This window comes from Rattus norvegicus, chromosome 15 (genome assembly GCF_021556685.1).
Source record: "Rattus norvegicus strain SHRSP/BbbUtx chromosome 15, alternate assembly SHRSP_T2T, whole genome shotgun sequence".
In the NCBI taxonomy this organism is placed as follows: domain Eukaryota; kingdom Metazoa; phylum Chordata; class Mammalia; order Rodentia; family Muridae; genus Rattus; species Rattus norvegicus.
This window is the reverse complement of record NC_141548.1, coordinates 4,328,277-4,340,783: the sequence shown is the minus strand read 5'-3', so window position 1 is coordinate 4,340,783 and position 12,507 is coordinate 4,328,277. Positions and strand designations below refer to the sequence as shown.

Sequence of the window (12,507 nt, the reverse complement as noted above, 5' to 3'; positions counted from 1 at the left end):
CTTTGCTCACAGCTCACCCGTGGGGCCTCTATTACTTCCCCATGCAACTGGCAGCACTGTGGCCCATGTCGTTTCATCCTCAGGCTCATGTGTCTGGCATTCATTCCTTTGTTCATTCAATTCAACACTTCTATTAAATATATAACAAACGCCAGGCACACTGGCTACGGGTTGGAGGCAAAATTGTTAAGTTGGAACCCACACCTGCTCTCTCTCTCTCTCTCTCTCTCTCTCTCTCTCTCTCTCTCTCTCCCTGAGCTTTTCTTGAAAGGGGTCAGATCACTGGAAGAACATTCACAATCAAACAGAAGAGTTGGGAGTTTTGTTTTGTGTGTGGTCTTTACAATTCCACCATATTAATAGGTTAAGAAAGAAAGCTCCCACCGAGTCTCTAAAACTGTGGTATGCGTCAAATGCTTACCTTTGACTGTTAAGGCTGTATGGTGAATGCCATTTTTTCATTCTGTCAATGTGTCTCTGATAGATAACTTCATTTGACGATCTTAAAGGACCTCATTGTTGTGAGTTGAAAAGAAAAACGACCCTCTTATCCAAAGGAGGGTCTTGGGCCTGCTAACTGCTAAGTATGCATTTGTGGTGTGAAGAAACAAATGGATGACAAATTCTAGAAACCGATTAAGCCAGGCTATGAGGCTTTCTGTTCTAATGGGCATTTGCTATCACCATTAGATGGGAACATAAATAAGTAATGGAAAGTCCAGCCATTGACTTCCAGTGGCCATGTCGTTCAGCCCAACGGAGAAGGGCGAGAAGGCTGAGAGTGAAAAAGCATACCTGAGCTGTGAGTTGATGGTAACTGACACTGGATGATAAGGACCTGGGGACTTCTTGTGACCATTATATCTTTGACATATACTTAAAATTTTTCATAATGAGGTTGGACTTTAATGTAGAGTGAAAAATCCCAAGTCAGTGTCTAATGGGAACTCCACATCTGGGGTAGTTGGGCCTCTCAAGTCTGCAGCCAGTTCTGACGGGCTTTAACTCATCTCCAAAGTTAATTAAGTATCTTCCAGAAGAAACCCACCGGTCCTAAGCTGACCCTTTGTTCTGCTTACTGCTAAGGGAAAAGTCTTGCACCTCTATAACCAATCCATTAAGATCAAGGCTTACTTCTCAAAACTAATTGCTCTGCGGCTCTGTCTTGCACAGGTTATCGTAATGTCTGAAATCCCTTAATCACTTTTGGCACCACAGGGACAACCATTATTAAGGTAACAACTTCAAATGTTCTCCAGCTCATATTTTTCTTTTCGACTCAGTTTTTTTTGTTTTGTTTTGTTTTTTTAAGAAGATAAGGGTAAAAGTGGGCGAAAATCCAATTTTAACTATCACTAAAAAGATCCATGTTTTCTTTAAACCCAGAGCCAGACCAATGTTGTTAAAAACTATAGGTAGCTGTTTTCTGTAAGAACACCAAACCTAAACACTCTAGTCTATAAGACCACTGCGACTTTCGTGGACCCTTCTGGAGTCCTACTTAGGTTCATGACGATCCTAAAAGGAAAGATTTTAGAATTCTTACCTGGTCAGTGTTCAAGGCCGGAGGCTCCCTGGCAGATCAGACTGTTTGAAAGGAAGAAGAAAACATACTTTTAAAAAAGTAAGAAATAGGGTTGGGGATTTAGCTCAGTGGTAGAGCACTTGCCTAGCAAGTCCCCAGCTCCAAAAAAAAGAAAAAGAAAGTAAGAAATAGCAAAAGCTGTAAGAGCTAAGTGAGCGAACGAATGCTTCTGTGGCCGGGGCTAGTGGTAATGGTGGTACACGTCAGAACCTACATTTTGTGAGCTTTCTCTTTTTGAGAAATATACAGAGTACATTCCTATACAAATAAGAATCTTCTGCTTTGTGAAATTCACACACATACAAACAGCAGCAAGCACACACCCAGAGAACACAAAGGACCAAGGACCGCCCCAGCAAAGCAGAACTCTTGGTGGTAGAAACTAAGTACCCTGGGAGTACTTAGTACCTTGTACTTGGTGGCAGAAGCTAAGTACCCTGGGAGTACTTACTTAGTACCTTGTACTTGGTGGCAGAAGCTAAGTACCCTGGGAGTACTTACTTAGTATCTTGTGCTTGGTGGCTGAAGCTAAGTTCCCTGGGAGTACCCAATACCCTGTACTTGGTGGCAGAAGCTAAGTACCTTAACTCTCCTTCTGGTCTAAGCTAATTGGTTCCCACCAAGGCCAAGCAAAGACTGTACTTCCCCTTGCCCTAGTTGCTGTGGTTGTAATGGTCTCTTCAACCTGTAGTCTTTCACAGGTTGTTCTGAGGTCCACAGGCACCTGCACTCTTTGCTACTAAGGCCCCTGTGACCTCAAACTGAGTCAGCCTAATTGTGCTTCCCACCAGAAGGAGCTTCCTCTCTCTTGGAGAACTTGAGAGAACCCACACCAACGCCTTGGAGAGCACCTTCCCATTCCTACTTCCTTTTGGACTCAGAACAAAAAGGTATCTCGCACCAACAGAACCGTGACGGAGGGTGGAAGGCAACTTCACATCGGGTCGTAGGACTAAATGAACACCGGTGTCTCCAGAGATCTCACGCCGGGTGAGACTGGCATGCGTGTTTTAATCTCAGCCCAATCAACTGTATTCTCAGAGTGCTAGAAGGGGGTCACGTGTTTTTAAATGAGCCAAAGTTATTAAAAAAAGAAAATCATTATCTTGTGATTAATGACAGCAGAGGAAAAGAAAACAAGCCAAGGGCAAAAAAAACAACCTATTTTCAGAGAACGAACCCTGGGGATAATAATGACTAAATGGGACTTAGAAAATAAGCCTGAGCTAGGGTACTCTGGGGTGCGGGCTCACACATCATTGCTGATAGCGTAAGTTGGCACAAGGGTCTGGGAAGCAGCTTGGTACTATTCATCAAGGGACTTAGATGTTGTTCTCCATCGTCATTTTAGTGATTCTACTCCTTGACTCCAACAACAGCTGCAAATTATTACCAAGGCGTAAGAAATAGCCCAATTATCAACAATACAACTTCCTACGCAAAGGAAATCCTGCATAGTGAACCAACAACGAGTGTGAGCCTGTTTTTGTTGGGGAGGATGGTTATTGCACATTCAAGGCAAGCCCTCTATCAGGGAGCTTCATCCACAGCCCGGATGCAAGAAATTTAAATGAGGAAAATGCACCTGGTACAGTCAAGAGACACAAACGCAGAATGTGATCTGCTGTGGAATATCAGCTAGCTTCCTAACGTAGAACTTTGCCCATCTCGCAATCCCATTTGAAATTTGGTTCTTCTAGGTCTTAGTTACTTTGCAGTCTGAAAATGTTAATACATGGAAAATGGAAAATTCCAGGAATGAATAATTCATAAGTTTTAAATTATGCCACTCTGATCCCCTCGATCCTGCCCAGGATACAAATCATCCCGTTGTCCAAAGTATCCATACTGTGTATGCTGCCTGCCTCTTCGTCACTTGCTAGGGCCATTTCTCACACGTCTTGTGGCAAAGCATTGCAGTCAGTCATTGATTAAATAGGAGCCTAGCGCTATGTTAAACTATCTTTATCATTTAATGTCCTCTGTTTTGTCCTGCAGGCACAAGACTAGGGTACTTTGAGAAAGACTACACGCCTGTACATGAAGCTCGTTTTCCCAGCCTCCCTTGCTGTTAGGTGTGCAGCCATACCACAGAGTTGGATAGGAGAACTGCGAAGGTAGTTCATGTAAGCTGCGGGCCCACCTCTCTCCCTCTCCCTTCCTGCTGGGTCTTTGTAACAAACCACCTCAGATCACAAGAAGGAAAACCTGGCGGGAGAACCGGGTCCCCGAATGATCTTTAGCTAAAGTCCTTGGTCATTCATCTTTGGGCTGTGGTATTAAAAACAAATAAAGACTTTCTAACTTCCTTCATCCACTGTAAAATTGGGCCCCTGCTACATCAATTACTTGGACCAATAAATAACAAATTACTTGAACTTAATAAATGAGAGCTATCCTTCCTCTCGTTACTCATAATTTATGTTACAATTTCCAAATTTTTAACGCTCCCCAAGAATTACTTTCATGATTAATAAAATATTAAGTCAAGGTCTATTGTTTATGTTTTTAAAATGTATTTATCTTGCATGTTCTTCCTTGTGGGTACGTATGTGAATATGGACACGTATACCACAGTGCTTGTGGGAAAGTCAGAGGACAGCTTGTGAGAGTCGGTTCTCTTTTCAGGTAGTGGTCCAATTCAGGTTGACATTTTTTAGCAGCAAATGCTTTTACCACTCAAGCCATCTTACTGGCCCGGGTCAAGATTTATTGACTAAGGCTAAGAGGGTCAAATCTAGAACAATGTTTGGATAATAATTATTTCTGCTTTTGAGAACAAGATAGATAATGTAGTTTAGAACCAAAAATGTTGTAGAGGGCACAAAATCAAGTGATTTCGCTTTATTTCAATTTTAATAAAACTCCAAATAAAATCTGCCTTAAAGAGGCCTGGTCTAAAGAATAAAAAGTCTTAGCCAATATATAATGATCACACATGTGAGAGGAGGCCCCAGCCTGGTGAAGGTGAATTTTGGAAAGTTCTAGATTGGACTTTTGCTTCCCCTTCAGTGGAACTGAAACTAGTGACTTCTAGAAAATTCTACTAATGTCCGAGGCCCTGGACATCTTGGATGTCCATCAAACAAGCGTGTGCTTTGATTTGGATACCCTTAGGAGCAATGGCAGACTTAGCAGAACTCTTCTAACTTCAGTGGTCCCTTGGAGACCCAATGGTCTGCATTCTAAGATGGTTGCCCAACATAAGGGAGTCAAATCCAGTCCGTAAATGACGAAAAGGTAGCAGGTCCATGTACGAATCGGATCAGAGACTTGAAGCCAGCCTCTGAGTAGCAGAGGGAGAATCATTTAAACCTGCAATAATGATATTCCAGATGTATCTGGTGCCTTTTAGGAGATCATTAAAGCCCTGTGCACAGACACTCAAAATCATTTCATCAGGTTGACCTTAGAGACTTACCTGTAATTATATATTAGCTAAAGAAACCATTTGTCCTTTCCTTCCCCCAGAGAGTGCCAATCAGTCCCTTTCTCCCCTGTGAACTGCAATCCCCAACACTAATAGTGCATTAGTCCCAGAGTCTCTCCACTCCCCTCCAGGACGACTGTGCCAGTATCTGCAAGGGGAACCCTAAACTCTCTCCCACCGTAGACAGGCTGAAGCCTAAAGCCAAAGCTCAGGGTTCAGCTTTTCTTCCCCTTCTTCCCTCTGCGGGAACATAAGCAAGGCAGCTCGGCAGGCCTCATTACCATGGAAACCACAGGCACTATGAGATCATGAGTGTATTTGTTAAAATGACTCACAGGTTGTTCCCCCAGAAGCCCCAGACACACAGCACACAGGTTTCTGGCTGGTTTATAAAATCCATTTATAGGTTTTTGGGTTTTTCTATTTTTCAGCTTTTATTGGCATATTTGTCACTATGAGGAGGGATTCATAAAGTCAATAGGACTTTCTCCTTGGAAATGAAAACACACAGAGAGCGGGGGAGGGAAAGGAAGAAGAAGAAGAAGAAAAGAAGAAGAAGAAGAAGAAGAAGAAGAAGAAGAAGGAGAAGGAGAAGGAGAAGGAGAAGGAGAAGGAGAAGAAGAAGGAGAAGAAGAAAGGAAGAAGAAGAAGAAAGAAGAAGAAGGAGAAGGAGAAGGAGAAGAAAAAAGACAGTAGAAAGAAAATGAGCCAGTTCCCTCTGTTCCAAGATTAATCTATTTATACATCAAGTTTACAATTGTCTATGGGAGGTAATTAATCTCTTCCTCATCTAAATAATTTAAGTATTCCATAAAGCAATTTTAGAGACTCAAGTGAAATAATTAGGCAAAATAAAATATTTATTAAGAAATACCAAACAAAATCACTAAAATCCAGGAGCACAAACTGTTGCAGAAGAATAATTAGAAATCTTAGTATCAACGTTTTTTTAAATGGATGCCGTGGTGACAATTTTGGATTTCTTTAAAAAAAAACACAGAAATATTATAAGAATACGTTTTCATTTTAATCCCAGATGTGGGATGTGTGGCTGCTTCAACCTGTCCCCAGCAGCTGACCATGATTCGCCTCCTGCTCTAGCAGGGGTGTGATTTTGCCAGCTGCAGACGTTTTTCGTGATTGTGTGACATTTGGAATTCTGGGGACTTTTGAGAGGTGTGGTGGGGTTGTTGGTCACAGTTTGTTAAATAGTCGTGTGTAAAGAAGAAACAGCAACAAGAAGAAATTAGATATCCTGATGACAAAGATCAAACTTGCCCCAGGAATCTCAATGCCCCTAACCAGCAGGACGTGGTGTAACAGTAACACCATCCCCTTTCCAACCCCTGACTTATTCAGAATCTCTCCCCTTTCCTCTCTATCCTTTTCTCTCCTATCCAGGGGGTTGAAAGGGTGGAAGGAAAGGGGTAGAGAAGGGCGGAAGCAAGAAGAACCCACAAACTAGCAAAGACCAGCTACAGGATGCCCCAAGTTTAAATATTTTATTTTTTACAATTCAAACATGAAAGAACCCAGACACTTAAAGCAAATGAAAATGACTTCTTTCTATCTAATAAACATCATTTTAATTTTTTTTAAATAAACATCATTTGAGGCCCTGTACAAACTGTGCATCCTTGTCTGTAGCTGGAAGACGGCGATGGGGTTTAGGGAGGTCTGTTCCAGACAGAGCACAGGCCTGGCCTTTTACCTTCTCTTTGAACACTGCACTTCAAACAAGGTGTTCTTGTAGACAGAGCTCTCCTTGCCTGCTGAGCACCACAGGTCTGACTTTGATACTGCTACTGACTCCCTTTAAGAAAGATCTGCTAACCATTTTAGCATACCAATTTCCTCTGTGAGAAATGGAACTAAGCCTTATTTCAAAAGAGCAAAAAAAAAAAAAAAAAAAAAAGAAAAGAAACACAAATTACTGATCTAAACCTAATTATCGTCCCCGCTCAGTAACATTATATAGACAGAAGTGCTACAAAATGGGCATTTAAAAAATCGCTATCTTCAGAATTCTGTACATGCTTCATGCATTAACCCAATAGCCACTCTGATGGTTTTTAAGGGAAAACCAAAGGACTCCCAGTTAGGGCAGACAAGGCTGTATACCAGGATAATGGCCCTTCTATACCCAGAAAAACCTGTCTGTAACTTCAACTCCACAGTCATTACAGGTCAGTACAGAGAGCTCTTCACTTTCAAACCCAAGCTTTGGGGTGCGGCTGCCATTGCTTCCCTCCCTCCACCCTCCCTGCCAATGGCCAGGGAATATGTTCACATACGATTCTTACAACCCTTCGGGTTGGTGGCAATATGAAACCTATGGAATAGCAGGCATATGACAGATGAACACTCTACATCCATCAGACAAGGAGACAGAGGCATAGAAAGTTTTCAGCAACTTCCCCAAGTGATTCTCACTCCACAGTAATCTTGGGTAACCACTCAATTCCTATTCACCCTCTTTATTTTCCTACACTAAATACATTCATAAAGTCTTTTAAAAAGGGGAGGGGAAGGCAAGAGATCAATCAGTTCACTCCAGGGAAACCCTTAAAAATGGCAGTGAATACCCGTATGGGGGAGGGGAGGGAATAGGGGCTTACGGACAGGAAACCAGGAAAGGGAATAACATTTGAAATGTAAGTAAAGAAATATATAAATATATCTAATAAAGAAAAAAATGGCAGTGAAGGTTTCTGTTCCTAATTTTTTAAATATGGTTCGACACAGATCAGATGAACACCCTTCTTAAACAGGGCTCTGTTGGCAAAGCCTAGAAATTAACTTTACTTTCCTGTTTGAGAATGTAAATGTAAGAGTAGGAGGCAGGCACTCCATCATCGACTGCAGAGAAAGCATACTCCCACCATCGCCTGTCTGTTACGATGAGAACACACAGAAACGTGTCACAACACTGAAATCTCACCTCTTCCCTACTGCTGCAGGCCTGCATTGCCCGGAAATACACCACCTGAGGGGAAGGCAGGCGGAGGAGAACAGGCTACCATGCCCACCATGAAGCCCAGCACACACTTCCCTCCAGAGGGGAAGAGTGGAAGCCTGTTGTCTAAGGAACTTGTAATCAGAAATGCCAGAGACCATTCAAGCCTCACTTACAGGCACAGTAATCAACAAAATACATGCTTCAGGAGAAAACAGGCTTCTCATTTAAGTTAGACAAACACTAGTCACGGAGTCCTTGGCCTTTGAGCTCAATACTCAGGCCAGGCTGGATTTATTTAGATCAAATCGATTTGCATGACCAGTCACAGAGGACCAATTTGTGTGTGTGTGCGTCTGTGTGTGTATGTGTCTGTGTTTGTGTGTCTGTGTGTGTCTCTGTGTGTGTGTGTGTGTGTCTCTGTGTGTCTGTGTGTCTGTGTGTGTAGATATGTGTGCGAGTGAATGCATGTTGCTCTCAGAGACGGGGAAACTCTCATTGCTTCAGGGAAACCACAAAGATCAAGCTATGTGATTTGGGGAAGCTATTTAATCCTCCTGAGTCCTGGTACCCTCACTTGCAAAATGGAACTAACAATAGCAGAATATACTGACAGCTGTCCTGGGGCCACTAACTCTTTGTTTTTTGTTAACAGTAGTGGACTTTTCTCTGGGGTTCTATTGATCGTATTTTTCATAGAGGTTGGGCTGCTCCAAGGCCTCTAGAAGGAAACTCCGGAATTAGCCAATCACAGTGGCTCCTTCGGCTCGTGTGAGTCAGGAGGGGGAAGTCAGCTAGAGAGGCCTCTTTTTCTTTCCTTCTTTCTCTCTCCGTTCTTTCACAGTGCTGTGGAGCACATCTGAGGTCTTGTGCATACAGGCCACTGTTCTGTGGTTGAGACACATCTCTAGCCTTTATTTCTTAAGACAGGAGCTGTCTGTCCATGTAACGTCTATGCACTGGACTGCCCTGTGGAGCCCAGGCTACCTTGTACTTGAGAAGTTCCTGCCCATTCCTACCCAGTGCACAGGCTGCTTTTTCAGCTTCTGAAAGGGATACCTGAGTGACGGGTGTCTTGGCTTGTACCTGTAATCCCTGTGGTTAGTAGCCTGGGGCAAGAGGGTTATGAGGTTGTGGCCGGTCTGGGCTACTCGATGAGCTCTAGTATGCTGAGTGAGACACTGTCACGAATAAGCAAACGAACTTCATGAGAAGAACTCAGGCCCTCAGCTGTGCCCGTGGACACTGAGCTACCCCCTGTGTGGACTTTAGCAGCACCGCATACTGACGGGAGCTAGCCCAAGAGCAAATCAGCTGAGGGTGTCAGAGTGGAAAGTCTAAGAGTTCAGCCCCTTAAGGCGCTGCCCAGCTGCTCAGTAACAGACTTGGATCTTGAGAGAAACCTCTATTGTTTCTGTTTAGGCAATGGCTTTTTTTTCCCCCTCACCAGCAGCTCAAAATATTCTGACAGGAAAAAAAAAGTTCATTTCATGTGGCTAATTTAAAGACGAGTCGGAAACTGTAACATAGAAAGTTTAGGGCACACACCAAATGCTTGCAAACGCTGGTTCTCAGCTGGCTTGTTGAAGGTGGGGCTGTTCATCCCTCCTCACAGGAGGAAGTGCTTTTACTCTGGCGGAATGACTCTTCTGTAAGCGGTTTTTGCTTCTTCCCCCCCAAAAATAATTAAGGCCAGAAATCATCGCTTTCTGCTCTTTACTCATCTAAGAGGTGAATATCGTGTGTCTAAGGTTACTTTAAACAATAAAGACAGTGTTTACTTCAGACAACAAGCCCTGTTGAGTTGATTGCAGTGTAGGAAAAAAAATCTATAATTAAATGGAGAAGTCTTCCTGACTGTGCAAATCAATTTGATCTAAATAAAATCTAACCCAGGCCAAATACTCAGTGGAGTAGCCAAGCATTCTGCCTTGGAGCCTGTCTGGGTTGACCGAAAGCCTGCTTCCAGTAGAAGAGAGTCTGTAAGCCATCCTGCCTGTGTGGGAGGAAGGGCACAGTGCCTCTGGGGTTTCACCCCAGCCTTACTTCAGAAAGGTACTTCTACTTTCTGTGTGGAAACACTAGATCCTCATCGTCTCCACCATCACCTATGCAACAGATACAACCACCACCCCTTTTATCTAAGGCAACACACAGTGGCGGCTGATATGTTCTTGTATTATGATTTGTCTTTGCCTGTGGTTTCCAGTCCTGAGTGGCTTTAATGGGGAAAAAAAGCTGGCACCGAGCTTTTACTTTCCTTCAAAGTACCCCTTGCAGCTTCTAATGAGCAGCCAGATCCACAAGCCTCCGGTTTACATGTTTGCTGGGTCTCTCTCAAAACTAGAATTTAAGTTCCAAGAAAAGAAAGAACTGGCCTGTTTTGTTCCGTGGCATCTCAAAGGGCAGGTGGCAGGGGACAGACAGTCATTCCAGACTTGTGGCCAGACTGGCTAACTGAATTGTAATTTCTTTTTCTGTATCTCTCTAGTTGTCACAGTGGTCAGCGACTGCCCAGAGAACAAGTTTTATGTCTGGCTCACTCTGCGTCAAAAATATGGGGTCGCTCGAGCAAGTTCATTGGACATCCTGATGGTAAGCAAATCAGTGTGTGCTCTGATGGAGACAGACAAAAACCCAACGTAGTCGCTCTCCTCAAGGTGCTTGCTGCTGCATTGTTCGAAGGAGAATGCATGTACAAAGTTAACAGGTAAGCCAGAATGAGGCCAGTGCTATGATGTAGGAATGGATAATCAGGGAATTAAAGATACCGTTGCTTATTGGGGAAGTAGCAGAAGGATGTTAACCCCTGATCTGAGCTTTATGGAACAAACAGGATCTAGCTCTTTACAAATGCTGGGCTGTGAAGAGAAATGCAGAAGGGGAAGTAAGGGCATTAATCTAGGGGAAGGACAAACCAGGCGAGCTAGAGACCAAGAGGCCCTGACCAAGAGACTGTTATCACCATAGAAACCAGTAGACAGTATGGGGGTTACTTCCAATCCCTAACGCAATAGCTATTCAGCTTTACTGCCACTCGGGTTGCTTAGTAAGGAAACAATGAAAGGAGAGCGCCAATCGTTAGTAGCCATGGCATCGTAGGGGTGGATTCGAGGTGTGAAAATGCAGTTGGCACCTGAGAGGTTAGGTGCTCTCCTGTGTTTGCTCTGCTTAGAAAGCAGGAAGAGATCAGATATGAGAACTGACCCCCACACACAACAGTGATTCAAACCAAAGGGAAGAGTGTTGAGTTGGGAAGAGGGAAAGAGAAGGGGCAGAAGAACCTGACATTCCACATCGGAGTTAGTGGAGCTGGGCACCATCAACAGGCATGGAGAAAACCAGGGAGCCAGTAGAGGTTACAAAAGTCAAGTGGAGCCGGGCATGGTGGCATGCACCCCTATTCCCAGTACTTGGGACACTGAGGCCCGAGTTCAAGGCTAGCCGAGGCCACACTGTGAGAGCCTATTTCAAACAAAGAAAGAAACAAAGTCAAGGTAAGCTTTGTCGGCAGTAGATTCTGTTTAAGTTATGCGTGTGAGGAAAAACAAAAACAAGGTAGTAAATAGGCAAGGTAAAGTAAGGTAAAAATAAATAAATAAGGTAAAGTAAGGAATGAAACCCTGGGCTGATGAGGTGTTTGCCACCACGCCTGACACCCTGAATTCAGTCCTTAGGATACACATGATAGGAAGAGAACTGACTCCCACAAATGGCCCTCAGACTTCATGTACACTGTGGCATTTGTGCACACACATAAATACACACAGTAAAAAACAGCCGTTAAAAGTGAAGAAACCCATTACGCAGGAAGGAAAATCATTGTCATCGCTTAAATAAGAGAGAACGGAATAAAGTCTGGGTGGAGGGTTTACCCTCGCTTCGAAGGAAAGGCAAAGGAAGGGCAAACACAGACTGAACGTGGCTCTGGTTGGTGCTTGTGCCTTTCCCCCATTCATATGTAGGAACCTAACCCCTCGTGTGGTTGCAGTGGGTTAGAGAGGAGGGGTCTTTGCCTGGGACAGATATCCTTGTAGAAGAGGGCAGCACCAAACACCTATAATCTGCTGGCGCCATGGTCTCCCATCTTCAGGCTCAAAAACTGGGAGAAATTAATTTCTGTTGCTTCTAAACGGCCTCAATTTAATAGTGATCTGTGTGACCTAAGACCCATGAAGACAAACAGAAAACCTGAAGTAATAAGAACTCTCGAGTCCTGTAACACGTTAGAAACAGAGAGGCGTGGCCCAACTGCAAGGAACAAAGCGAGGAGGGGTTGAGGCTGTGCAGACTTTGTTGTGAGTGCATGGGAGAGTGAAAGTGAATGAAGAGGAAGAGGAGGAGGAGGAGGCCAAAGAGAAGGAGGAGAAAGAGAAGAAGAAGAAAAGAGAAAGATGGGGATGGGGGAGGAGAGCTTTCAAGAAACAACCACCTGCTGACAGGGTGGTAAATCCCAAGGAGAAGCCAGCAACCTAATTTCCATGCTCTCTCCTGCCTCAGAGACTAGGCACATGAGAGAGGATCAGGAGAACGCAA

At 43.8% G+C, this 12,507-nt stretch overlaps 1 protein-coding gene across 5 annotated transcripts in view; it reads right to left on the bottom strand.

The window, feature by feature from the left end:
* Gng2 (G protein subunit gamma 2) overlaps positions 1–12,507 on the bottom strand; it is a 100,828-nt gene that overhangs the window by 83,686 nt on the left and 4,635 nt on the right. For 4 of the 5 annotated variants that reach the window (XM_087586637.1, XM_087586638.1, NM_031754.1 and 1 more), the window contains one exon: positions 1,547–1,587. The exons of the other annotated variant lie outside the window; for it this stretch is intronic. The gene's annotated coding sequence lies outside the window, so the exon portion shown is untranslated. The remainder of the gene's footprint in view (positions 1–1,546; positions 1,588–12,507) is intronic. 5 annotated transcript variants of the gene reach the window in all.